Here is a 26,456-nt window from a genome sequence, read left to right as displayed (position 1 = left end):
CCGTGCACCTACGTACGGCCTCATTGGCAGTCTGCGTCGACCGTGTGTCCACCGTGCGCTACCGCTAGAGATCGGAGTATAGGTGTTTGCCTATACCGTAGTGCCCCCAGAATCCCAATTTAATTCGTTCTAGGAGGCTGTTCGGATTGCAAAAAGTTTGGATTCCAAAAATATTTTCCCAATAAGAAATAATGGAGTGAATTAATCCGTTTGTGGACCCAAAGAAAACCCACTTTCAAGACACTTTAAACTGAAATTCTCCATGTTTAAGGTGAACTAAGATGAGTAAATGCCCTTCGGTGGCGGTGTATTATATGTAAACTGGTACAATCACCATATCCAAAGGTCCACACAGGCTCGTGCTCCGGCCTGGGTTCCGATCGCTCGCGCACTCTGCGAGAGCGCTGCCCCCAGGGCAGCTCATCAAACATGATGCCCGCAGAACCACAATCACTTTCATCAAACGCATCGGGCTGACGTAATCATGGATATTCCAAATTACAACTGGTTTTGCTGTGAAATGCAATCCTTGCCCGATTGTTATTAATTAAAGCACAAGATGATTAAAAAACAAACATCACAAATGAAGGTGAAAACACGAGGTAAGGCCTGTCTCATTTGGCTCGGCGGCCGGAGGGTCTACAAAATGTACGGGCACTAGCAATTATAAAGCGGCCGCAGTATTTCCACTGTCACACAATGTAGCAGTCACATATGTTTTTGGCAGCGTCTCGCACAGGGTTTATTCTAAGGAAAATTTACAACTGCACAAAATCTGATGCGAGGCAGGGGCGTGAAATAATGGAGGCTGCGAAGCAGCCGAGCACGACGGCTCAGCCGTCGTGATGCGTAGCAGCGCCGAGGCCCGGAGGGCAAGGCACGCAGAGCGCGGGAGGGTGTGGGAGGGGTATTCCCTTCCGCTGGGTGGCTCTGCCCCCCAGAAATTTTTTGATTTCTAGATGCTCTGTGGTGCATTCTGATAGGTGTCTTGACCAGTTTCATAGCCTAATTCTGGGATGAAAATTGGTAATTTATTACCTATAGATTTTTTGCCTTTGCTCATTATTGGGGGCCCGCATGTTGAGGGGCCCGTCGGTGTTTGCACCGACTGCACCGACATTAAATACGCCCCTGATGCGAGGCCCGAACGACCTAAACCAGTGGTTCCCAAACTGGGGGGGTGTGAGATGGATATAGGGGGCGCGAGGCCATCTGTCAATCTGCCATATATGGCTATTTTGCAAGAAAACGATATCTAATTAATTACACAAACATTAATTAATTACACTCAACAAGCTGGTCAAGTATCTGGTGTCTAAAGAACTGTTTCCAAATCTGGTGAAGGCATTAATCAGAGTTGTGGCTGCCAAGCCTCATTCAGCAGATGTTGAGCATCTTATAAGTAGCAGCAATGCTCTGAAAACATGTGAAAGATCAAGAATGTCAGTGGAGACGGAAAATCTGTATTTGTACATACATTACAACATGCCACCATTAGAAGCATTTGATCCAAGGGAGGCGGTTATGATTTGGCTGTCATCAAAGGCACGCAGAAACAAAAGCCATGACAAAGCAAAGTTTCAAGTCCACTTCAAGGGAGTTTTCACAGAAGCAGAACACAAAGTAGAGGATGACGAGCCTGACGAGGTGGAGGTACCACCTAAGAAGAAGGTCAAGAAATTCTAACTTCTTACAGTTTTGCTTACTTGGACAGGTTCAAATGTTCATTTTCGTTAAGTTCTACAGATTTTGTTTAATCTTACTCATGCCAAAGACAGCTAGCGAGTTGGACTTACCTGAAACTTGGTTCTAATGTTAGTCATAGTCAACCTCAGGCTCAGGTTTATGATTTTGTTCTTTGTGCGACTATGAGCAACCACTTGTGGTTTCACATCTACTGTAAATACGTTTGATAATCCTCACTGTTTAAGATATAATTTGTAATGTGAAATGTGGTAGTCTATGTCATATATTATGATTTATGTAATATGTATGATTGCATTATATTGTGAGGTTAATAAAAAAAAAAGTTTTGGTCAGCTATCAGACTATCAGTGACGTCTATTGTGGTTCCTTCCTAGTTTATGACACCCGAGCCATGCAAATTCAAACAAAGAACAAATTGACAACTGCACAAATCTGGATTTACAACTGCACATTTTGAATTTACAACTGCACAAAAGGGGTACAACTGCACGTTAGAATAAACCCTGGTCTCACGTAGCGAACGCTGCTCATAGAGAGCTCGGCGTTGTTGTTCTTCTTCGTCTTGTTCTTGTTCTTCCTTTTCTTCTTCTTCTTCTTCTTCTTCTTCTTCTTCTTCTTCTTCTTCTTCTTCTTCTTCTTCTTGTGAAGACAAAACCTTACTCTCTCGGACTCGGCTCTAGTATATACAAGATCCGGATCACCTTAAATACTGAGCACATGTACACATCCTCACATAGACGGTGCCTTTTGAGAGCGTCTATCATGAACTTTTAAATATATTCAGACATTTGCTTTAAAGTTTCGAAAAGTTGATGTTACTATTGAAAGATTATTCCATTTATCGTATTGTAATTTCGTAAATACATTATATATTTCGTAAATACACGATATATCGTAAATACGTAAATACAGTATGACGGGTTTCGCTATTGGCTTAATGAAGGCACGTCACGAAATATCGGAAGTTGTTGTTGTTGTTGTGTCTAAATTTTTTTTTATTTTTTTTATTTTTTAGCCGACAAAACCTTTAGGTTTTGGACGTTGCTCTTGGACACATTTGTCCTTGTTATTTTTCGGGTAGCCGCACGGCGTATTTATAAATTGTGGAGACCGAAAACATGGGTGTGCCGTACGGTCTTTGATTTGATGTTGTACGGTGACCTTAGGGCGTTCCTGCGGCGGCCATAGAATTTTGAAAGCAGACGCAAGGTGCCCACAAGGCGACTGCAGGGGGACCCTAAGCCGAACGTGCGGCCAGACGGACGGTAACGAATGGGTAAAATTTTTTTTTTTTTCTAACCAGTTCTTTTGTTTCAGCTTGTCGAATTTCTACAGCGAACGTAGAAATGAAAAAAGTTATAACTCCGCGTTATAATTCCACCGCGACCTTACAACCTGTAAAATATAGCCATACGGCATAGGGCCACCCTGAGGCCACCTCAGTTTCTCTGCGGCCGCCGCACGTTTCTGTCAATTCAGAGGGCGTACGGCCGCCGTATCCTCGCCGTAGAGCAAATGTGACTGAGGACTAAACTATCGATCAACACACGAGAGATGCTTTCACGAGGACTTCCACCGACGAACTGAATGAACAAAGCGCGAAGATGCGGCTCGAACAGGTGGGGGAGACACGTGAACAAACATGAACGCTACGTTGTGTTCGGTTTTTTAAAATGTATTAGGTTTTTAGGGCAAAATTTTCTCGAAAAAATGATTTGTATTCCAATTTGTTCAAACAATGGGGCGTTTGGATTCTGGGGGCACCACGGTATATTATAGTTATAGTATATTCAGTTATATATACTGGTATATTTTTATTTCAGTAAAAAAAAGAACTGGTATATATACCCACTCGTTACCATCCGTCTGGCCGCACGTTCGCCTTAGGGCCCCCCTGCGCTCCCCCTGCGGTCGCCTTGCGGGCACGTTGCATCTGCCTTGAAAATTATATGGCCGCCGCAGCGACGCCCTAAGGTCACCGTGCGACATCAAATCAAAGACCGTACGGCACCCCCACGTTTTCGGTCTCCACAATTTATAAATACGCCGTGCGGCTCCCCGAAAAATAAAAACATATGTGACTGCTACATTGTGTGACCGTGGAAATACTGCGGCCGCCGTATAATTGATAGTGGCCGCAGATTTTGGAGACCCCACGGCCGCCGTGGCAAATGTGACCTCGGCCTTAGTCATGTCATACACAGTATAGAAACAAGCATTCTTCACATGCAAGACTGCCCCAGCAGGTGTGATGAGATATACAGGGCGCTTAACATAGCTGTTCAACAAATGGTAATCCACACACATGTGAATGCGACCGTTAGGTTTTGGAGTAGCCACTAGTGAATGACACCAATCTGAAGGCTCGCTTCCCATCGAATAAATGATACCCTAGTTTACCATGTATTCAAGTTCTGACTTCATCGGATCCCACCAAGCCAGTGGGAGTGGGTGTGCCTTCCACAGCTGGAAGGGTACGGCGTCATCCTTTAGGTTCATGCACATAGCGCCATCCTTCATCAGTCGGACACTATTGTCGTTGGTAACGATGTCTGCAAGTTCAGCTAGCAGAGGATCACAAACCTGCGATCATTGTTGCTGCGTCAGTTCGTCGCCGAGATTCCACGTGCCAGAGTTCATTGGTGAGGTGGAGTGAGAGTCATCACTGGATCGGCTGACTATGTTATATTGTACAGGCTGTGTTTTCGTATCACCCGATTCATCAATTGTCCACCACAGAGGCACCATGCCAAGTTGTTTATCAAATAGAATGCAAGTCAGGCTGTTCATACCCCATTGCACACAGGTACAGTTTCCCAAACAGATTTATCTCCATGACGGATATAAACATGGAGTGCCCATGCATTTCAACGAAGCACTATCAGTATTGACCACTTGTAGATTGGCATCATCATCCAAGTTAACTGGATGTATACCAAGTTGCTACAGGTGTGCAGGATCGATGATGGTTGCCTCAACACTGGTCTCTAGGAGTGCCTCCAGGGTACCAATAGGATCACCATCGAAGTTGTCAATGTCTCTGCGAATCCGAAATGAATGTTTCCTCCACAATGTGTAGAACACATCAGCAACCAGGACAACCCGCAGAATAGCTGGAGGTTGCTTGTTGTCAGTGCACTGTCTAATCTTCCATGCACGCTTGTGAACTTTAAATTTTTGACATATACGTGTGAAGTGACGCATCGTGTAGCATTGTTGACACTTCTCATCATGAGCTGGGCAGCTGTTTGAGCTACTGTGGGCTTCACCCCCACAATTTTCGCATTTGGTGTTCTCAGAGTGGGACTGACCATGACAAAAAAATGGTTTGATGACCCACTTGGGATTGACGTCCAGACATCATATTGTCAGCCTTCCTGCTGGCTTCCTCACTGACACGTCCAGAGTACGTTGTAGTGTGAGATCTCTCTCAGCCATAAGCTTATGATGCACCTTTGAATCAAATATGCCAGTGATGATGTGAATACGAAACTGTTGTTCGACAATGATGTTTGAGAGATCACAATTGGGAGCAATCTCCTTTAATCTATACTTATAAATGTCAGTGTGTGTGTGTGTGTCTCCTCTATAACTCCAAAACCATGAAACTTATCAGCCTGAAACTTCGCATGTACATGAAGAAAACTCAGAGGAAGTGCATGACTGAAAATTGGGTGTTTGGGTTAATTAAAACCTGCCTTTTTAAGACAATTAACGGCCATATTTAATTGTATCCTTTATCAGGTACAATCCTCGGCCACATTGCTCTCTGGGGTCTTAAGGTGTTGCCTGGGCTGAAGCCACCATGATTTTTGGCCTGCTCAACCATGCCTTGACTTGGAACAGGCCGCAATGATTTATTGACAATAAAGTTTCCTTATTCACTTTCTTCATGCATATTAACGAATGCCTGTTCATCATAGCTACAAATCACTGTGTACGTCACTTTTGTAAGTGCTATCGTTTTCAAATTAGGAGCTTGGAGTGATTTCATGCATGATATGATGCAATTTTCGATGATCTACTCTCATGGACTAACTAAAGTATATCACCAAAATATTCTCTCGGCTTTGAGGATCGGATATCCTCTGGAGTAAATAAGTGTCAAAATCTCGAGTGAAATAAGATAATCTAAAGAAATAACGAGTCTTATAACTAAGCCGATATACCTATTAACTTTAAGCAAGCAAGGCTATGGTCCCTCCTTTTCCATCTGTACACAAGAAAATGTGGCATTTTCAAAGTATTAAACTTATCTTTTTCTACTGTTTGGAGAATTATATTGAGTGAAATTTTTTTTTTTTGGAACGTGCCAAAATTAACCAGCTTCACAGGGCGATATGATTTAATGCATTCACTGCTTGACATCATGCCCTGTCCCCCAGAGGGACTACTTATCTATAGCGTCTGCCAGATCTGTGTCTATATGTTCAGAGGTTTCGTGAGGTGCTCCGCAAGGAATATAAGCAAATCTGGTGAAAAACGGACGTTTTAAAATAAATTTGTAACGTTTGCGTGGACCGTGAACCAATGTACCACGTGATGCATGCACAGATGAGCAGGCAATGTGGTAGATTATCTGCAATGTTTATTTCATGGGCGATTCAACTTTGCGATGTCTCCAGGGTTGTTCTACGTTAGACAGCAAGTGTTTTGTGGATAAAGTTATTATTTGAATGAATTCATTTAATTTATTTAACTGCTGCGGGTGCGGTGAAGACCGGCTTCAAAGGTAAATTGATCCTATTTGGTATGCAGCCACAGCCTGACCAGGCGTTCCTTGTCAACCATTTAATTGGAGTGCTTGCTTGAGTGCTTAAGCCACTTGTCGAGCGCTCTATAGTTGATAGCTGTGCAGTTCGTGTCCTGATCAGGATGTACCATCGGCAGTTGCTACAAGAGAGAGGTACATAATTTACAAAGTTGATATGGTTTCTCTTTGTGAGTTTCAAACCAAAATATATTTGATAACATCCGATTTCTGAGCCGTTTGACGTATGAGTGTGTTTTCTAAATGAACGAGCAAAGTTTTGTTCTACACGACACACGCAACTGTTTACAAAGATTAATGTTTATGCACATCTCCTTGAAACATCTATGTAAATGCAACGTTGTTTTTCGGTGAAAGCTACTCAAGGTTTTTGGGTTGTATAGAGTAAGTACTGTCGTTGGTAATCACACTGACACCAATCTGCCAATTCCTGAAAAGTTGCAGATGTCGGCCAAGCACGAATACTGTGTGTGTGTGTGTGTGTGTGTGTGTGTGTGTGTGTGTGTGTGTGTGTGTGTGTGTGTGTGTGTGTGTGTGTGTGTGTGTGTGTGTGTGTGTGTGTTTGTTTTGCTCCTAACTCATTGTATTTTCAATCTGATAACGACCACCCCCCCCCCCTCTCTCTCGCTCTCTGTCCCATCCTCACTCTGCCCGCACCTAATACAGACCAGCAACCTCCCACACATATATATATATATATATATATATATATATATATATATATATATATATATATATATATATATATATATATATATATATATATATATATATATATATATATATATCTCTCTCTCTTCTCTACGGGTGAGACCGGGTGGTGATTATGTCCGGACAGTGTTTTTCTCCGGACAGAGTTTGTCTGCAGACATGTCCGGATGGAGTTTATCTCCAGATGTGTCTGGATGGGGTTTGGCTTCAGACCTGTCCGGGCATTGTTTGTCACTGGATGTGTCTGGATAGAGTTAGGCTCTGGATGTGTCTGGGCATTGTTTGTCCCCGGAGGCGTCCGGGCACTGTTTATCTCCAGATAGTGTTTGTGTATCTCCGGGCATTGTTTGTCTGTCTCTGGATGTGTCCAGGTGGTGTTTGTCTCCGAACGTATCTGGGCGGTATATGTCTGGATGGAGCTTGTCTCCGGATGTGTCGGGTGGTGTTTGTCTCTGGATCTGTCTGAGCAGTATTTGCATCTGGACAGCATAGCTCCGGTCGGTGTTTGTCTCCGAATGTGTCCGGACGGTGTTTATGTCTAGATGGGAGTTTGTCCCCAGACGCGTCTGGGTGGTGTTTATGTCTGGACGGGAGTTTGTCTCCAGACGAGAGTTTGTCTCTAGACGTGTCTGAGAGGTGCTTGCCTCTGAACTGCTTGGTTCTGGACGCGTCTGGGTGGTGTTCATCTCCGAACATGTCTGGATGGTGTTTACGTCCGGGAGATGTTTGTCTCCATACACGTCCGGTCAGTTTTTGTCTCCGAACATGTCCAGGCAGTGTTTATGTCCTGACGGGAGTTTGTGTCCAGACGTGTTCTGCTGGTGTTTGTCTCTGGGCAGTGTTTGTTTCTGGACTGTGTTTATCTCCGGAAATGTCCGGGTGGTGTTTGTTTCTGGGTATTATTTATAGTATGACTGGTAGAAAATGGATTTCAGACATTATTTTGTTTCCATCTTCACTGTTATTCAATGCAGAAGCATTTTGATGAGACAGTATGACTCGTAATTAACGCTCCACCACACGTCTGCCTTCTCTTCCTCTCAGCTCTCGCTGCCTTCCTTTCCCCAGCCCCTCCTCACTCTCCTTTCCTCCTCGCTCCCCATCCCTCCTCTCTCCTTCACCAACTCACTCTCTCCCCCCCTCTCTCTCTCCTCCACCCCTCTCCCCCCTTTAGTATCCCCACCAGTGAAGTGATGGGTGGTATTTGCTAGTGCACAATAAAATGAGTCAAAGGTCTCCCCATGCCCTTAGTGCCGCTCATGAAAATCACCCAGATCATGGATGATATGGTGCTGTCCTTGTAGATGTGTTGTGATGCTGGCGAGTACATCCCTGACAGAAAGTGTTTCCGATGTGAAATTGATATCGATGGCATTCTTGAGGACTGATGTCATGCCCAGTGTCATAGTTGCAGAGAATTGCTAAGTGCTCACAATCTAGCACGCAATTGGGACGTTTGATGAGGGAGGAATCATCCAATTGTTCCCTCCACACTTTGATATCCCACAAGGTCATATATTCGGATAATACTGGTGTTTGTTTAACCGAGAGTTTTGGAGCAGATACTGGTGATGTCTTCTGGGATATTTTGATGATCTGGAACATCATCAGCAATGTCAACAGAAACAGTGGCAGACAGTCAGCTACAGCTTATTACCTCCGCCACTGAAGGTGAAGGAGGTTATTTTTTCACCCCTTTCTCTTTGTGTATAGGATATCTCAAAATGTGGACAGTTTCGGTGTTAGACAAGGACGAACTAATTAGATTTTGGTGAAGATCCGGATCCAGATCCTACCATTAAAATTTCTAAGTGATTCTTCACCATTGAGAGATAGGGCCAAAAACCCTATCTCATGATATATATATATATATAGCATGATATCTCAAAATTTTGTAGACGGATTTAGTTGAAATTTGGTGGACAGGTTGGGTGTGTGGCAAGGCCGAATTGATTCGATTTTGGTGAAGATCCGAATGCAGATCTGGATACGAGAATTATTTAATTTCTAAAGTGATTCTTCGCCATTGAGAGATAAGGTTCAAAAAGATAAAGTACTGCATAGCATGATATTTCAAAAATATTTGGGCCCGATATGTTCTCGTGGATCAGGCATTACGTGGCGGAGGTATTCACTCTACCGAGTGCCCTTCTAGTTGCTTGCCGTGCTGACAACTAGCATTGAGTATTTCGATGACCAAACTTCACGGAATTTCAGTGCCTGGAGAATGGTAAGAAACACTGATCACCGTGCATTTGGGATGCCATGACAAGATCTCATGTTGATTCAGATCATCCAACATTGATGTCAGGAAACCACAACGCAAGTATCATGGGCGTATCATCCCATCAATAAGAGTGAACTTTGACTGTGACTCATTAAACCACCTAAGTGCCACCATTTATGTAATGTGTTTTGAAAACGTAGAGTTACCGATCATATGTATTTCAAACATTCAACTGGCTTATTTGTTTGCATACTGACATACTTGGAGCACCACTGATATTCTCATTGTTTTGTGCTTTGACTGTTCTTCATCAATACTGCCAACATATTTCTCCGTATATTCTATACGTTTTCATTGCTCGTCTAAGTCAGTATGCAGACAAACTCACCACGGCCAAATACCCAGAAATGCATTGGAATTCATCTGATCAGACAGAAGAATTTAAACTTTCTAAGCAGCGAATGTCTCCGTGTCTGGTAGATAATGATGAGCAAAAGAGCAGTGAAAATTAAAATATCTGTTCACAATGAAGGGCTCAAAAGAATAAATGTATCAAGCCTAAAAGATGATGATCAAAACGATTCCAACAAGTTATGCATGTTATTTGAGAACCAACTACAGATTAAGGTTATTTTTTTTCCATCTGTAGGTTGGAGTTACTGTGATCCAGACAAAAGTCTACACTGAGTTTGAAGCATTTCAAAAAAGATCTGTTTGACCACCTGACAGGTTTCACAATCGATGAGATCGTCGCCGAGGGCTGGAAATATGAGGCTATGGCTGCCAGTAGAAATGTTTACAAATCCCTGCAGATAGCAGTGTCGCAGTTGTTGCTATCCAGCAAATCTGCAAAGCGTGCACAAATTGTGGTCTTGCGCACCAGCAGCGCATGTGCCCCGCGTACAATGACACGTGCAAGGCATGTGGCTCGCGGAGTCACTGCGTGACATATGCCAGAAATCAAAGCGTAAACAACACAGAAGCAAATTACCTATTAAATAGGCACGTGACTCGTCTTGTAGCAAAACAAAACCGCGTCGAAGAAACGACAGATCAAAGAGCCGTGAGAGTTCCTGGTGCGTAAACATCATGTTAACATGGATTTCGCCCAAGGATGAAAAGCTCCTTGGGGAGAGGGACAAATGAAGTGGCAATACAACCTCCGTTGGGTGACCTTTAATCCTCCTTTCAAGTTTGGTTGAGATTGGATTTGTAACGACTGAATGTATCGCGATCAGACAGACAGACAGACACCAAATTATATATTTTAGGGTGATATTCGCCTCAACATGTATCACTTCACATTGCATGTCTCCTTTGTTTCGGTAACACCATCTCAAGTCACGTAACCAGGCTTGTAGTAAAAGAAAGGGGGAGAGAGACGGTATTATGGGATGGAGAGGGGCATCACAATGAATCACAAGGAAACGACACACAGGAGGGAATTCGGCCCATCGTGCTTGCACCACATTTACACCAGGCCAATTTATTTTAAAAATAAAATGCAAAATGTTTTTTTTAGTAGTTTTATCTTTCCGGAGGGGGGGGCAGAGTGGACGAAGGCAGTTCTTGGGTGAGAAACACACAACATCAACCACACATCACCCCTTGATGAGACCCCTCCAGCCAACACTCCACACAGATGCACACAATCACTCATCAATGCTCAAGCTACCTAAAAGTCCTGCTAACATCCCTATACCCCTCTATCTCCAATACTTCCAGGTACCTATCTAATTCCAATTTAAACTTATCTACTGTTTCTGCTGGCACCCCCAGATCCTTCTCCCATGTGACACGCTCCAAAATTACCCCTTGCATCCTGTAATCTTTCTTTTCATTGTTCTTTCGCATCCCCAACGCCTTACACTTGCTTGTTTGTGTGCAGACATATGTGTGAAGAGGGAGACGTGAACATATCAGAATTTTCAGGATTTCTCAGTTTCAGGTAATGATAATTGTAACATTGCATGTTGTGCATCTTATTTCCTCATTGGGTTTCTTTCCTCAATAGACATGGTTTACAAATGTAGGACCAAGATAGTTTTGAACCACGAATCCATAATTAGGGTATCCAGTCAAATGGACTGGATAACCTATTGTTTTTCTTCTGTTTATTATTAGGGTACCCTGTGAGTACAGGGTACCCTATTGTTTTTCTTCTGTTTATTAGGGTACCCTGTGAGTACAGGGTACCCTATTGTTTTTCTTCTGTTTATTATTACGCATTATTATTATTATTTTTCCGCCGGCATTTTGCACCCTTTTTCGCTTTAAAAATCATTTTCTCTGGAACACAAAGTCCGATCGACAGGAACTTTTCACCATAGTGTGTATCTTTTTTGATAGCACAATCGCGTTATAATTATGACGTCATTGGTCACGTGGTACGGTCGCCATCTTGAAAAATGCGATAAACTTTGGACATCTGTATCTCGGAAACCGTGCAATGGAAAAATTTTTCGTTTGATATATTTTACTAAGCTCCCTATGGGGAACACGTGTGATTTTTCGTGACGTCATAGGTGAAGCGATATACCGGTGAAAATTCGTCAAGTAGAACGCCATATAGGAAAAATCTGAAAAATTCTGAGCGTCATCTACACCAAAATTCATCGTCAAAAATGTTATTTTTGACGTCATCGATGATGTAATTCGGCCGCCATCTTGTTTTTTGGTGTTTTTAAGAAAAAAATCTTCTTCTCCAGAAGGGCTGGACAGATTAAGGCGAAACTTTACAGATACATTCCCCCTGAGGTCCGCTTTCAAGTTTGTTAATTTGTTGTTGATACGTCACATGGTTTGGCGGCCATCTTGAAAAAACCCTAAAACCTTCAAACATCTTCTTCTCCAGAAGCGCTGGTCCAATGAAGGCGAGATTTCAGAACTATATTCGTGACATATATGCGATGCAAGTTTGTTAATTTCAAAGTGATAGGTCACATGGTTTGGCCGCCATGTTGGATTTAAGAAAAATATTAAATAATGTTTTCTCTGGAATTTCAAAAGCCATCGAAGCGAAAATTTGCAAGTGCCTTCCTCCCTCAACTCTGCATACATGGTAAAAATTTTTTACCTCAGAAGTCACATGGTTTGGCGGCCATCTTGGATAGAAAAATGGACCTTATCCGATTTACACGAAACTTTACACACTTATTCGGGTCGACGATGGAAAGCAGAATTTAAATTTATGATATCATAGGTCACAAGGTTCGGCAGCCATCTTGGATTGAAAATGAATAAATTTTAAAAATCTTCTTCTCCAGAAGGGCAAGACAGATTAAGACGAAGCTTCACACATATATTCCCCATGAGGTCCTTTCTCAAGTTTGTTAATTTGTTCTTGATCGGTCACATGGTTTGGCGGCCATCTTGAAAAAACCCTAAAACCTTCAAACATCTTCTTCTCCAGAAGCGCTGGTCCGAGGAAGGAGATTTCATAACTATATTCGGGACAGGTAGGCGATATAAGTTTGTTAATTTCGAATTGAAAAGTCACACGGTTTGGCCGCCATGTTGGATTTAAGAAAAATATTAAATAATGTTTTCTCTGGAACCGCTTAACCTAACGAATCGAAAATTTGCAATTATCATCTATCATCGTCTATGCACGCAAGGTAAAAATTATGACGTCACACGTCACATGGTTTTAGCGGCCATCTTGGATAGAAAAACGCACCTTTACCGATTAACACGAAACTTCACAGACGTGTTCCAATACCAAGTTGGAAGCAGAATATAAATTTGTGATGTCATAGGTCACATGGTTCGTCAGCCATCTTGGATTGAAAAATAATATCTTAAAACGTCTTTTTCTCTGAAACGACTGAACAGATCCAGGTGAAACTCCACCACTATGACCGCCTCTCCATGACGAATAAAAAGTTCTCACCCCCTTTTGAGGTACGACGCAACGTTTGGCAGCCATATTGGATTGAAGGAAAAATATTAATTAATGTTTACTCTGGAAATACTGCATCAATAAATGTGAAACATCAAGTTTATGGTGGTACGCTCAAGCGGAATGAGCGTTTGAAATTTCAACGGGATCGGGCTCAGGGTTTGGCAGCCATGTTGGTTTTAAGAAAAATATTAAATAATGTTTTCTCTGGAACTGCTTAACCTGGAGAAGCGAACATTTGCAGTTATCATCCACCATCGTGTTTGCACACGTGGTGCAAATTATGACATCACAAGTCACATGGTTTGGCCGCCATCTTGGATTGAAGGATAAATATTAATTAATGTTTACTCTGGAACCGCTGCCTCTATATATGCGAAACTTCACATTTATAATTCAGGTGATATGCTAAACAAAAGTTTAAAATTTCAACCTGATCGGTCACACGGTTTGGGAGCCAGAATTATTTATTTATTTGAATCTGGAAGCCAGTAATAACGAAATTGAATGCTTTGTGCTGCCCGGTTCGTAACTCGTCTGTTCCGCGCCGTCTCGAAGCAGGCCTGTGTTTGTATCACTCTTAAATAATGTTTTCTCTGGAACCACTTTCCCGATCAAAGCGATACTTTGTGACTGTCATCTGCAGAAAGTCCCATGTTGTATCAAAAGGCGGAAGGACTGGGTACCCGGTCATCACTGCCAGCAGTTATAAAGTGGCAGTTCTAGTTTATTATTATTTTTATTTATTCTTTTTCTTTTTCCGCCGGCATTTTGCACCCTTTTTCGCTTTAAAAATCATTTTCTCTGGGATACTAAGTCCGATCGACACAAAATTTTCACCACAGTATGTATCTTTTTTGATAGCACAATCACGTTATAATTATGACGTCATTTGTCATGTGGTGCGGGCGCCATCTTGAAAAAAACGATAAACTTTGGACCTCTGTATCTCAGAAACCCTGCAATGGAAAAATTTTTCGTTTGATACATTTTACTAAGCTCCCTATGGGGAACACGTGTGATTTTTCCTGACGTCATAGGTGAAGCGATATACCGGTGAAAATTCGTCAAGTAGAACGCCATATAGGAAAAATCTGAAAAATTCTGAGCATCATCTACGCCAAAAATCACTGACGAAAATGTTTTTCTTGACGTCATCGATGACGTAATTCGGCCGCCATCTTGTTTTTTAGTGTTTTTTTAAAAAAATCTTCTTCTCCAGAAGGGCTGGACAGATTAAGGCGAAACTTTACAAGTACATTCCCCCTGATGTCCTCTTTCAAGTTTGTTAATTTGTTGTTGATACGTCACATGGTTTGGCGGCCATCTTGAAAAAACCCTAAAAACTTCAAACATCTTCTTCTCCAGAAGCGCTGGTCCCATGAAGGCGAGATTTCACAAGTATATTCGTGAAATGTATGCGATGCAAGTTTGTTAATTTCTAAGTGATAGGTCACATGGTTTGGCCGCCATGTTGGATTTAAGAAAAATATTAAATAATGTTTTCTCTGGTATTTCATAAGCCATCGAAGCGAAAATTTGCAAGTGCCTTCCTCCCTCAAGTCTGCATATATGGTAAAAAAATTTTACCTCAGAAGTCACATGGTTTGGCGGCCATCTTGGATAGAAAAATAGACTTTATCCGATTTACACGAAACTTCACACACTTATTCGGGTCGACGATGGAAAGCAGAATTTAAATTTATGATATCATAGGTCACAAGGTTCGGCAGCCATCTTGGATTGAAAATGAATAAATTTAAAAAAATCTTCTTCTCCAGAAGGGCAAGACAGATTAAGACGAAACTTCACACATATATTCCCCATGAGGTCCTTTCTCAAGTTTGTTAATTTGTTCTTGATCGGTCACATGGTTTGGCGGCCATCTTGAAAAAACCCTAAAACCTTCAAACATCTTCTTCTCCAGAAGCGCTGGTCCAATGAAGGGGAGATTTCAGAACTATATTCGGGACACGTAGGCGATATAAGTTTGTTAATTTCGAAATGATACGTTAGACGGTTTGGCCGCCATCTTGGATTTAAGAAAAATATTAAATAATGTTTTCTCTGGAACCGCTGAACCAAACGAATCGAAAATTTGTAATTATCATCTACCATCGTGTCTGCACGCATGGTAAAAATTATGACATCACACGTCACATGGTTTGGCGGCCATCTTGGATAGAAAAACGCACCTTTACCGATTAACACGAAACTTCACAAACGTGTTCCAATACCCAGTTGGAAGCAGAATCTAAATTTCTGATGTCATAGGTCACATGGTTCGTCAGCCATCTTGGATTGAAAAACAATATCTTCAAACGTCTTTTTCTCTGAAACGGCTGAACAGATCCAGGCGAAACTCGACCACTATGACCGCCTCTCCATGACGAATAAAAAGTTCCCACCCCCTTTTGAGGTACGATGCAACGTTTGGCAGCCATATTGGATTGAAGGAAAAATATTAATTAATGTTTACTCTGGAACTACTGCATCAATAAATGTGAAACATCAAGTTTATGGTGGAACGCTCATGCGGAATGAGGGTTTGAAATTTCAACGCGATCGGGCCCAGGGTTTGGCAGCCATGTTGGTTTTAAGAAAAATATTAAATAATGTTTTCTCTGGAACTGCTTCACCTGGAGAAGCGAAAATTTGCAGTTATCATCCACCATCGTGTTTGCACACGTGGTGCAAATTATGACATCACAAGTCACATGGTTTGGCCGCCATTTTGGATTGAAGGATAAATATTAATTAATGTTTACTCTGGAACCGCTGCCTCTATATATGCGAAACTTCAGATTTATAATTCAGGTGACATGCGAAATAAAAGTTTAAAATTTCAACCTGATCGGTCACGCAGTTTGGGAGCCAGAATTATTTAATTATTTGAATCTGGAAGCCAGTAATAACGAAATTGAATGCTTCGTGCTGTCCGGTTCGTAACTCGTCTGTTCCGCGCCGTCTCGAAGCATGCCTGTGTTTGTATCACTATTAAATAATGTTTTCTCTGGCACCGCTTATCCTTTCAATGCGAAACTTTGCGACTGTCATCTGCAGAAAGTCCCATGTTGTATCAAAGGCGGACGGACTGGGTACCCGGTCATCACTGCCAGCAGTTATAAAGTGGCAGTTCTAGTTAGGGTACCCTGTGAGTACAGGGTACCCTATTGTTTTTCTTCTGTTTATTATTACGCATTATTATTATTATTCTTCCGCCGGCATTTTGCACCCTTTTTCGCTTTAAAAATCATTTTCTCTGGAACACTAAGTCCGATCGACAGGAAATTTTCACCATAGTATGTATCTTTTTTGATAGCACAATCACGTTATAATTATGACGTCATTGGTCACGTGGTACGGTCGCCATCTTGAAAAAAGCGATAAACTTTGGACATCTGTATCTCGGAAACCGTGCAATGGAAAAAATTTTCGTTTGATACATTTTACTAAGCTCCCTATGGGGAACACGTGTGATTTTCGTGACGTCATAGGTGAAGCGATATACCGGTGAAAATTCGTCAAGTAGAACGCCATATGGGAAAAATCTGAAAAATTCTGAGCATCATCTACGCCAAAAATCACTGACGAAAATGTTTTTTTTGACGTCATCGATGACGTAATTCGGCCGCCATCTTGTTTTTAGTGTTTTTTTTAAAATCTTCTTCTCCAGAACGGCTATGCAGATTAAGGCGAAACTTTACAGGCACATTCCCCCTGAGGTCCTCTTTCAAGTTTGTTAATTTGTTGTTGATCGTCACATGGTTTGGCGGCCATCTTGAAAAAACCCTAAAACCTTCAAACATCTTCTTCTCCAGAAGCGCTGGTCCAATGAAGGCGAGATTTCAGAACTATATTCGTGACATGTATGCGATGCAAGTTTGTTAATTTCAAAGTGATAGGTCACATGGTTTGGCCGCCATGTTGGATTTAAGAAAAATATTAAATAAAGTTTTCTCTGGTATTTCATAAGCCATCGAAGCGAAAATTTGCAAGTGCCTTCCTCGCTCAAGTCTGCATACATGGTAAAAATTTTTACCTCAGAAGTCACATGGTTTGGCGGCCATCTTGGATAGAAAAATAGACTTTATCCGATTTACACAAAACTTCACACACTTGTTCGGGTCGACGATGGAAAGCAGAATTTAAATTCATGATATCCTCGGTCACAAGGTTCGGCAACCATCTTGGATTGAAAATGAATAAATTTTAAAAATCTTCTTCTCCAGAAGGGCAAGACAGATGAAGACGCGAAACTTCACAGATATATTCCCCATGAGGTCCTTTCTCAAGTTTGTTAATTTGTTTTTGATCGGTCACATGGTTTGGCGGCCATCTTGAAAAAAACCCGAAAACCTTCAAACATCTTCTTCTCCAGAAGCGTTAGCCCAATGAAGGGGAGATTTCAGAACTATATTCGGGACAGGAAGGCGATATAAGTTTGTTAATTTCGAATTGATAAGTCACATGGTTTGGCCGCCATCTTGGATTTCAGAAAAATATTAAATAATGTTTTCTCTGGAACCGCTTAACCAAACGAATCGAAAATTTGTAATTATCATCTAGCAGGCAGTATGCACGCTTGGTAAAAATTATGATGTCACACGTCACATGGTTTGGCGGCCATCTTGGATTGAAAAACGCACCTTTACCGATTAACACGAAACTTCACGTACGTGTTCCAATACCCAGTTGGAAGCACAATATACATTTCTGATGTCATAGGTCACATGGTTCGTCAGCCATCTTGGATTGAAAAACAATATCTTCAAACGTCTTTTTCTCTGAAACGGCTGAACAGATCCAGGCGAAACTCCACCACTATGACCGCCTCTCCATGACGAATAAAAAGTTCCCACCCCCTTTTGAGGTACGATGCAACGTTTGGCAGCCATATTGGATTGAAGGAAAAATATTAATTAATGTTTACTCTGGAACTACTGCATCAATAAATGTGAAACATCAAGTTTATGGTGGAACGCTCATGCGGAATGAGGGTTTGAAATTTCAACGCGATCGGGCCCAGGGTTTGGCAGCCATGTTGGTTTTAACTAAAATATTAAATAATGTTTTCTCTGGAACTGCTTAACCTGGAGAAGCGAAAATTTGCAGTTATCATCCACCATCGTGTTTGCACACGTGGTGCAAATTATGACATCACAAGTCACATGGTTTGGCCGCCATCTTGGATTGAAGGATAAATATTAATTAATGTTTACTCTGGAACCGCTGCCTCTATATATGCGAAACTTCAGATTTATAATTCAGGTGACATGCGAAATAAAAGTTTAAAATTTCAACCTGATCGGTCACGCGGTTTGGGAGCCAGAATTATTTAATTATTTGAATCTGGAAGCCAGTAATAACGAAATTGAATGCTTTGTGCCGCCCGGTTCGTAACTCATCTGTTCCGTGCCGTCTCGAAGCAGGCCTGTGTTTGTATCACTATTAAATAATGTTTTCTCTGGCACCGCTTATCCTTTCAATGCCAAACTTTGCGACTGTCATCTGCAGAAAGTCCCATGTTGTATCAAAGGCGGACGGACTGGGTACCCGGTCATCACTGCCAGCAGTTATAAAGTGGCAGTTCTAGTTAGGGTACCCTGTGAGTACAGGGTACCCTATTGTTTTTCTTCTGTTTATTATTAGGGTACCCTGTGAGTACAGGGTACCCTATTGTTTTTCTTCTGTTTATTATTATTATTATTATTTTTCTTTTTCCGCCGGCATTTTGCACCCTTTTTTCGCTTTAAAAACCATTTTCTCTGGGATACTAAGTCCGATCGACACAAAATTTTCACCACAGTATGTATCTTTTTTGATAGCACAATCACGTTATAATTATGACGTCATTGGTCACGTGGTACGGTCGCCATCTTGAAAAAAGCGATAAACTTTGGACATCTGTATCTCGGAAACCGTGCAATGGAAAATTTTTCGCTTGATACATTTTACTAAGCTCCCTATGGGGAACACGTGTGATTTTTCGTGACGTCATAGGTGAAGCGATATTCCAGTGAAAATTCGTCAAGTAGAACGCCATATAGGAAAAATCTGAAAAATTCTGAGCATCATCTACGCCTAAAATTGCTGCGGAAAATGTTTTTCTTGACGTCATCGATGACGTAATTCGGCCGCCATCTTGTTTTTTAGTGTTTTTTAAAAAAATCTTCTTCTCCAGAAGGGCTGGACAGATTAAGGCGAAACTTTACACGTACATTCCCCCTGATGTCCTCTTTCAAGTTTGTTAATTTGTTGTTGATACGTCACATGGTTTGGTGGCCATCTTGAAAAAACCCTAAAACCTTCAAACATCTTCTTCTCCAGAAGCGCTGGTCCCATGAAGGCGAGATTTCAGAACTATATTCGGGACATGTATGCGATGCAAGTTTGTTAATTTCAAAGTGATAGGTCACATGGTTTGGCCGCCATGTTGGATTTAAGAAAAATATTAAATAATGTTTTCTCTGGTATTTCATAAGCCATCGAAGCGAAAATTTGCAATTGCCTTCCTCCCTCAAGTCTGCATACATGGTAAAAATTTTTTACCTCAGAAGTCACATGGTTTGGCGGCCATCTTGGATAGAAAAATAGACCTTATCCGATTTTCACGAAACTTCACACACTTGTTCGGGTCGACGATGGAAAGCAGAATTTAAATTTATGATATCATAGGTCACAAGGTTCGGCAGCCATCTTGGATTGAAAATGAATAAATTTTAAAAATCTTCTTCTCCAGAAGGGCAAGACAGATTAAGACGAAACTTCACAGATATATTCCCCATGAGATCCTTTCTCAAGTTTGTTAATTTCTTCTTGATCGGTCACATGGTTTGGCGGCCATCTTGAAAAAACCCTAAAACCTTCAAACATCTTCTTCTCCAGAAGCGCTGGTCCACTGAAGGGAGATTTCAGAACTATATTCGGGAGAGTAAGGCGATATAAGTTTGTTAATTTCGAATTGATAAGTCACATGGTTTGGCCGCCATCTTGGATTTAAGAAAAATATTAAATAATGTTTTCTCTGGAACCGCTTAACCAAACGAATCGAAAATTTGTAATTATCATCGAGAGGGCATTATGCACGAATGATAAAAATTATGACGTCACACGTCACATGGTTTGGCGGCCATCTTGGATAGAAAAACGCACCTTAACCGATTAACACGAAACTTCACAACCGTGTTCCAATACCCAGTTGGAAGCAGAATATAAATTTCTGATGTCATAGGTCACATGGTTCGTCAGCCATCTTGGATTGAAAAACAATATCTTCAAACGTCTTTTTCTCTGAAACGGCTGAACAGATCCAGGCGAAACTCGACCACTATGACCGCCTCTCCTTGACGAATAAAAAGTTCCAACCCCCTTTTGAGGTACGACGCAACGTTTGGCAGCCATATTGGATTGAAGGAAAAATATTAATTAATGTTTACTCTGGTACTACTGCATCAATAAATGTGAAGCATCACCTTTATGGTGCAACAGTCATGCGGAATGAGGGTTTGAAATTTCAACGGGATCGGGCGCAGGGTTTGGCAGCCATGTTGGTTTTAAAAAAAATATTAAATAATGTTTTCTCTGGAACTGCTTAACCTAGCGAAGCGAAAATTTGCACTTATCGTCTACAATTGTGTTTGCACATGTGGTGAAAATTATGACATCAGAAGTCACATGGTTTGGCCGCCATCTTGGATTGAAGGATAAATATTAATTAATGTTTACTCTGGAACCGCTTCCTCTGTATATGCGAAACTTCACATTTATAATTCAGGTGACATGCGAAACAAAAGTTTAAAATTTCAACCTGATCGGTCACGCAGTTTGGGAGCCAGAATTATTTAATTATTTGAATCTAGAAGCCAGTAATAACGAAATTGAACGCTTTGTGCTGCCCGGTTCAGAACTCGTCTGTTCCGCGCCCTCTCGAAGCAGGCCTGTGTTTGTATCACTATTAAATAATGTTTTCTCTGGCACCGCTTATCCTTTCAATGCGAAACTTTGCGACTGTCATCTGCAGAAAGTCCCATGTTGTATCAAAGGCCGACACGTCTGGGTACCCGGTCATCACTGCCAGCAGTTATAAAGTGGCAGTTCTAGTTATTATTATTTTTCTTCCGCCGTAAATTTGCAAAATTTCCAATTTTTTTCGCTTTAAATGCCATTTTCTCAGAAATGGTAACACCAATCGACACAAAATTTTCACCAAATATGTATCTTTTTTGATAGCATACATAATTGATAATTATGACGTCATAGGTCACGTGATACGGGCGCCATCTTGAAAAAACAGATCAACTTTGGACCTCTGTATCTCGGAAACCTTCTGGTGTAAAAAAATTTCGCTTGATACATTTGAACAAGCTCCCTCTCGGGAATACGTGTGATTTTTCGTGACGTCATCAGTGAAGAGGTATCCCAGTAAAAATTCGTCAAGTAGAACGCCACATGGCAAAAATTTGAAATTTTTTGAGCATCATCTACACAAAAATTCATCGTAGAAAAAAAATATTTTGACGTCATCGGTGACGTATTTCGGCCGCCATCTTGTTTTTTTGTGTTTTTTTTAAAAAATCTTCTTCTCCAGAACGGCTGTGCAGATTGAGGCGAAACTTTACAGGCACATTCCCCCTGAGGTCCTCTTTCAAGTTTGTTAATTTGTTGTTGATACGTCACATGGTTTGGCGGCCATCTTGAAAAAACCTTAAAACCTTCAAACATCTTCTTCTCCAGAAGCGCTGGTCCAATGAAGGCGAGATTTCAGAAATATATTCGTGACATACATGCGATGCAAGTTTGTTAATTTCGAAGTGATAGGTCACGTGGTTTGGCCGCCATGTTGGATTTAAGAAAAATATTAAATAATCTTTTCTCTGGAATTTCACAAGCCATCGAAGCGAAAATTTGCAAGTGCCTTCCTCCCTCAAGTCTGCATACATGGTAAAAATTTTTTACCTCAGAAGTCACATGGTTTGGCGGCCATCTTGGATAGAAAAATAGACCTTATCCGATTTACACGAAACTTCACACAGTAGTTCGGGTCGACGAGGGAAAGCAGAATTTAAATTTATGATATCATAGGTCACAAGGTTCGGCAGCCATCTTGGATTGAAAATGAATAAATTTTAAAAATCTTCTTCTCCAGAAGGGCAAGACAGATGAAGACGAAACTTCACACATATATTCCCCATGAGGTCCTTTCTCAAGTTTGTTAATTTGTTCTTGATCGGTCACATGGTTCGGCGGCCATCTTGAAAAAACCCTAAAACCTTCAAACATCTTCTTCTCCAGAAGCGCTGGTCGGATGAAGGGGAGATTTCAGAACTATATTTGGGACACGTAGGCGATATAAGTTTGTTAATTTTGAATTGATATGTTAGACGGTTTGGCCGCCATCTTGGATTTAAGAAAAATATTAAATAATGTTTTCTCTGGAACCGCTGAACCAAACGAATCGAAAATTTGTAATTATCATCTACCATCATGTATGCACGCATGGTAAAAATTATGACATCACACGTCACATGGTTTGGCGGCCATCTTGGATAGAAAAACGCACCTTTACCGATTAACACGAAACTTTACAAACGTGTTCCAATACCCAGTTGGAAGCAGAATATAAATTTCTGATGTCATAGGTCACATGGTTCGTCAGCCATCTTGGATTGAAAATGAATAAATTTTAAAAATCTTCTTCTCCAGAAAGGCAAGACAGATTAAGCCGAAACTTCACACATATATTCCCCATGAGGTCCTTTCTCAAGTTTGTTAATTTGTTCTTGATTGGTCACATGGTTTGGCGGCCATCTTGAATTTACCTTAAAACCTTCAAACATCTTCTTCTCCAGAACACCTGATCTGATCAAGGGAAACTTCACACCCCTATTGCACATGAGTAGGGAATACAAGTTTGTTAATTTCTAATTGATAGGTCACATGGTTTGGCAGCCATGTTGAATTTAAGAAAAATATTAAATAATGTTTTCTCTGGAACTGCTTAACCTATCGAAGCGAAAATTTGCGTCTGTCATCCTCCATGATATCTGCATACATGGTAAAAATTATGAGGTCACAAGTCACATGGTTTGGCCGCCATCTTAGATTGAAGGATAAATATTAATCCATGTTTACTCTGGAACCACTACTTCTATATGCGAAACTTCATATTTATAATTTAGGCTACATGTGAAACAAAAGTTTAAAATTTCAACCTGATCGGTCGTGTGGTTTGGCAGCCAGAATTATTTAATTATTTGAATCTGGAAGCCAGTAATAACGAAATTGAATGCTTTGTGCTGCCCGGTTCGTAACTCGTCTGTTCCGCTCCCTCTCGAAGCAGGCCTGTGTTTGTATCACTATTAAATAATGTTTTCTCTGGCAACGCTTATCCTTTCAATGCGAAAATTGCGACTATGATTTAAGTCTCACGTTGAGTCAAAGGCGGACGCGGACTGGGTACCCGGTCATCACTGCCAGCAGTTATAAAGTGGCAGTTCTAGTTAGGGTACCCTGTGAGTACAGGGTACCCTATTGTTTTTCTTCTGTTTATTATTACGCATTATTATTATTATTCTTCCGCCGGCATTTTGCACCCTTTTTCGCTTTAAAAATCATTTTCTCTGGAACACTAAGTCCGATCGACAGGAAATTTTCACCATAGTATGTATCTTTTTTGATAGCACAATCACGTTATAATTATGACGTCATTGGTCACGTGGTACGGTCGCCATCTTGAAAAAAGCGATAAACTTTGGACATCTGTATCTCGGAAACCGTGCAATGGAAAAAATTTTCGTTTGATACATTTTACTAAGCTCCCTATGGGGAACACGTGTGATTTTTCGTGACGTCATAGGTGAAGCGATATACCGGTGAAAATTCGTCAAGTAGAACGCCATATGGGAAAAATCTGAAAAATTCTGAGCATCATCTACGCCAAAAATCACTGACGAAAATGTTTTTTTGACGTCATCGATGACGTAATTCGGCCGCCATCTTGTTTTTTAGTGTTTTTTTTTTAAATCTTCTTCTCCAGAACGGCTTATGCAGATTAAGGCGAAACTTTACACGCACATTCCCCTGAGGTCCTCTTTCAAGTTTGTTAATTTGTTGTTGATCGTCACATGGTTTGGCGGCCATCTTGAAAAACCTAAAACCTTCAAACATCTTCTTCTCCAGAAGCGCTGGTCCAATGAAGGCGAGATTTCAGAACTATATTCGTGACATGTATGCGATGCAAGTTTGTTAATTTCAAAGTGATAGGTCACATGGTTTGGCCGCCATGTTGGATTTAAGAAAAATATTAAATAAAGTTTTCTCTGGTATTTCATAAGCCATCGAAGCGAAAATTTGCAAGTGCCTTCCTCGCTCAAGTCTGCATACATGGTAAAAATTTTTACCTCAGAAGTCACATGGTTTGGCGGCCATCTTGGATAGAAAAATAGACTTTATCCGATTTACACAAAACTTCACACACTTGTTCGGGTCGACGATGGAAAGCTGAATTTAAATTCATGATATCCTCGGTCACAAGGTTCGGCAGCCATCTTGGATTGAAAATGAATAAATTTTAAAAATCTTCTTCTCCAGAAGGGCAAGACAGATGAAGACGAAACTTCACAGATATATTCCCCATGAGGTCCTTTCTCAAGTTTGTTAATTTGTTTTTGATCGGTCACATGGTTTGGCGGCCATCTTGAAAAAAACCCGAAAACCTTCAAACATCTTCTTCTCCAGAAGCGTTGGCCCAATGAAGGGGAGATTTCAGAACTATATTCAGGGACAGGAAGGCGATATAAGTTTGTTAATTTCGAATTGATAAGTCACATGGTTTGGCCGCCATCTTGGATTTCAGAAAAATATTAAATAATGTTTTCTCTGGAACCGCTTAACCAAACGAATCGAAAATTTGTAATTATCATCTAGCAGGCAGTATGCACGCTTGGTAAAAATTATGATGTCACACGTCACATGGTTTGGCAGGCCATCTTGGATTGAAAAACGCACCTTTACCGATTAACACGAAACTTCACGTACGTGTTCCAATACCCAGTTGGAAGCAGAATATACATTTCTGATGTCATAGGTCACATGGTTCGTCAGCCATCTTGGATTGAAAAACAATATCTTCAAACGTCTTTTTCTCTTCAGAAACGGCTGAACAGATCCAGGCGAAACTCCACCACTATGACCGCCTCTCCATGACGAATAAAAGTTCCCACCCCTTTTTGAGGTACGATGCAACGTTTGGCAGCCATATTGGATTGAAGAAAAAATATTAATTAATGTTTACTCTGGAACTACTGCATCAATAAATGTGAAACATCAAGTTTATGGTGGAACGCTCATGCGGAATGAGGGTTTGAAATTTCAACGCGATCGGGCCCAGGGTTTGGCAGCCATGTTGGTTTTAAGAAAAATATTAAATAATGTTTTCTCTGGAACTGCTTAACCTGGAGAAGCGAAAATTTGCAGTTATCATCCACCATCGTGTTTGCACACGTGGTGCAAATTATGACATCACAAGTCACATGGTTTGGCCGCCATCTTGGATTGAAGGATAAATATTAATTAATGTTTACTCTGGAACCGCTGCCTCTATATATGCGAAACTTCAGATTTATAATTCAGGTGACATGCGAAATAAAAGTTTAAAATTTCAACCTGATCGGTCACGCGGTTTGGGAGCCAGAATTATTTAATTATTTGAATCTGGAAGCCAGTAATAACGAAATTGAATGCTTTGTGCTGCCCGGTTCGTAACTCATCTGTTCCGTGCCGTCTCGAAGCAGGCCTGTGTTTGTATCACTATTAAATAATGTTTTCTCTGGCACCGCTTATCCTTTCAATGCCAAACTTTGCGACTGTCATCTGCAGAAAGTCCCATGTTGTATCAAAGGCGGACGGACTGGGTACCCGGTCATCACTGCCAGCAGTTATAAAGTGGCAGTTCTAGTTTATTTTACAATTTGAAATGTACTGTTTAATTAGTGTTACATTTCACTATCAAATCACCTTTCCTAATTATTCCTGCATATCATATGGCTTCATGTCGTTTTTAGAATCATGCATGGTGTGTGTGTGTGTGTGTGTGTGTGTGTGTGTGTGTGTGTGTGTGTGTGTGTGTGTGTGTGTGT

General features: G+C 41.1%; 1 protein-coding gene across 2 annotated transcripts in view; it reads left to right on the top strand.

Moving 5' to 3' along the window:
• Positions 1-26,456, top strand: part of LOC147032266 (uncharacterized) — a 243,837-nt gene that overhangs the window by 8,499 nt on the left and 208,882 nt on the right. For both annotated transcript variants that reach the window (XM_085869687.1, XM_085869689.1), the window contains exon 2: positions 11,305-11,364. The gene's annotated coding sequence lies outside the window, so the exon portion shown is untranslated. The remainder of the gene's footprint in view (positions 1-11,304; positions 11,365-26,456) is intronic.

This window comes from Eptatretus burgeri, chromosome 2 (assembly GCF_056783735.1).
Source record: "Eptatretus burgeri isolate ZD-2024b chromosome 2, Ebu_testis_v1, whole genome shotgun sequence".
Lineage (NCBI taxonomy): Eukaryota > Metazoa > Chordata > Myxini > Myxiniformes > Myxinidae > Eptatretus > Eptatretus burgeri.
This window is presented reverse-complemented; position numbering and strand designations above follow the sequence as displayed.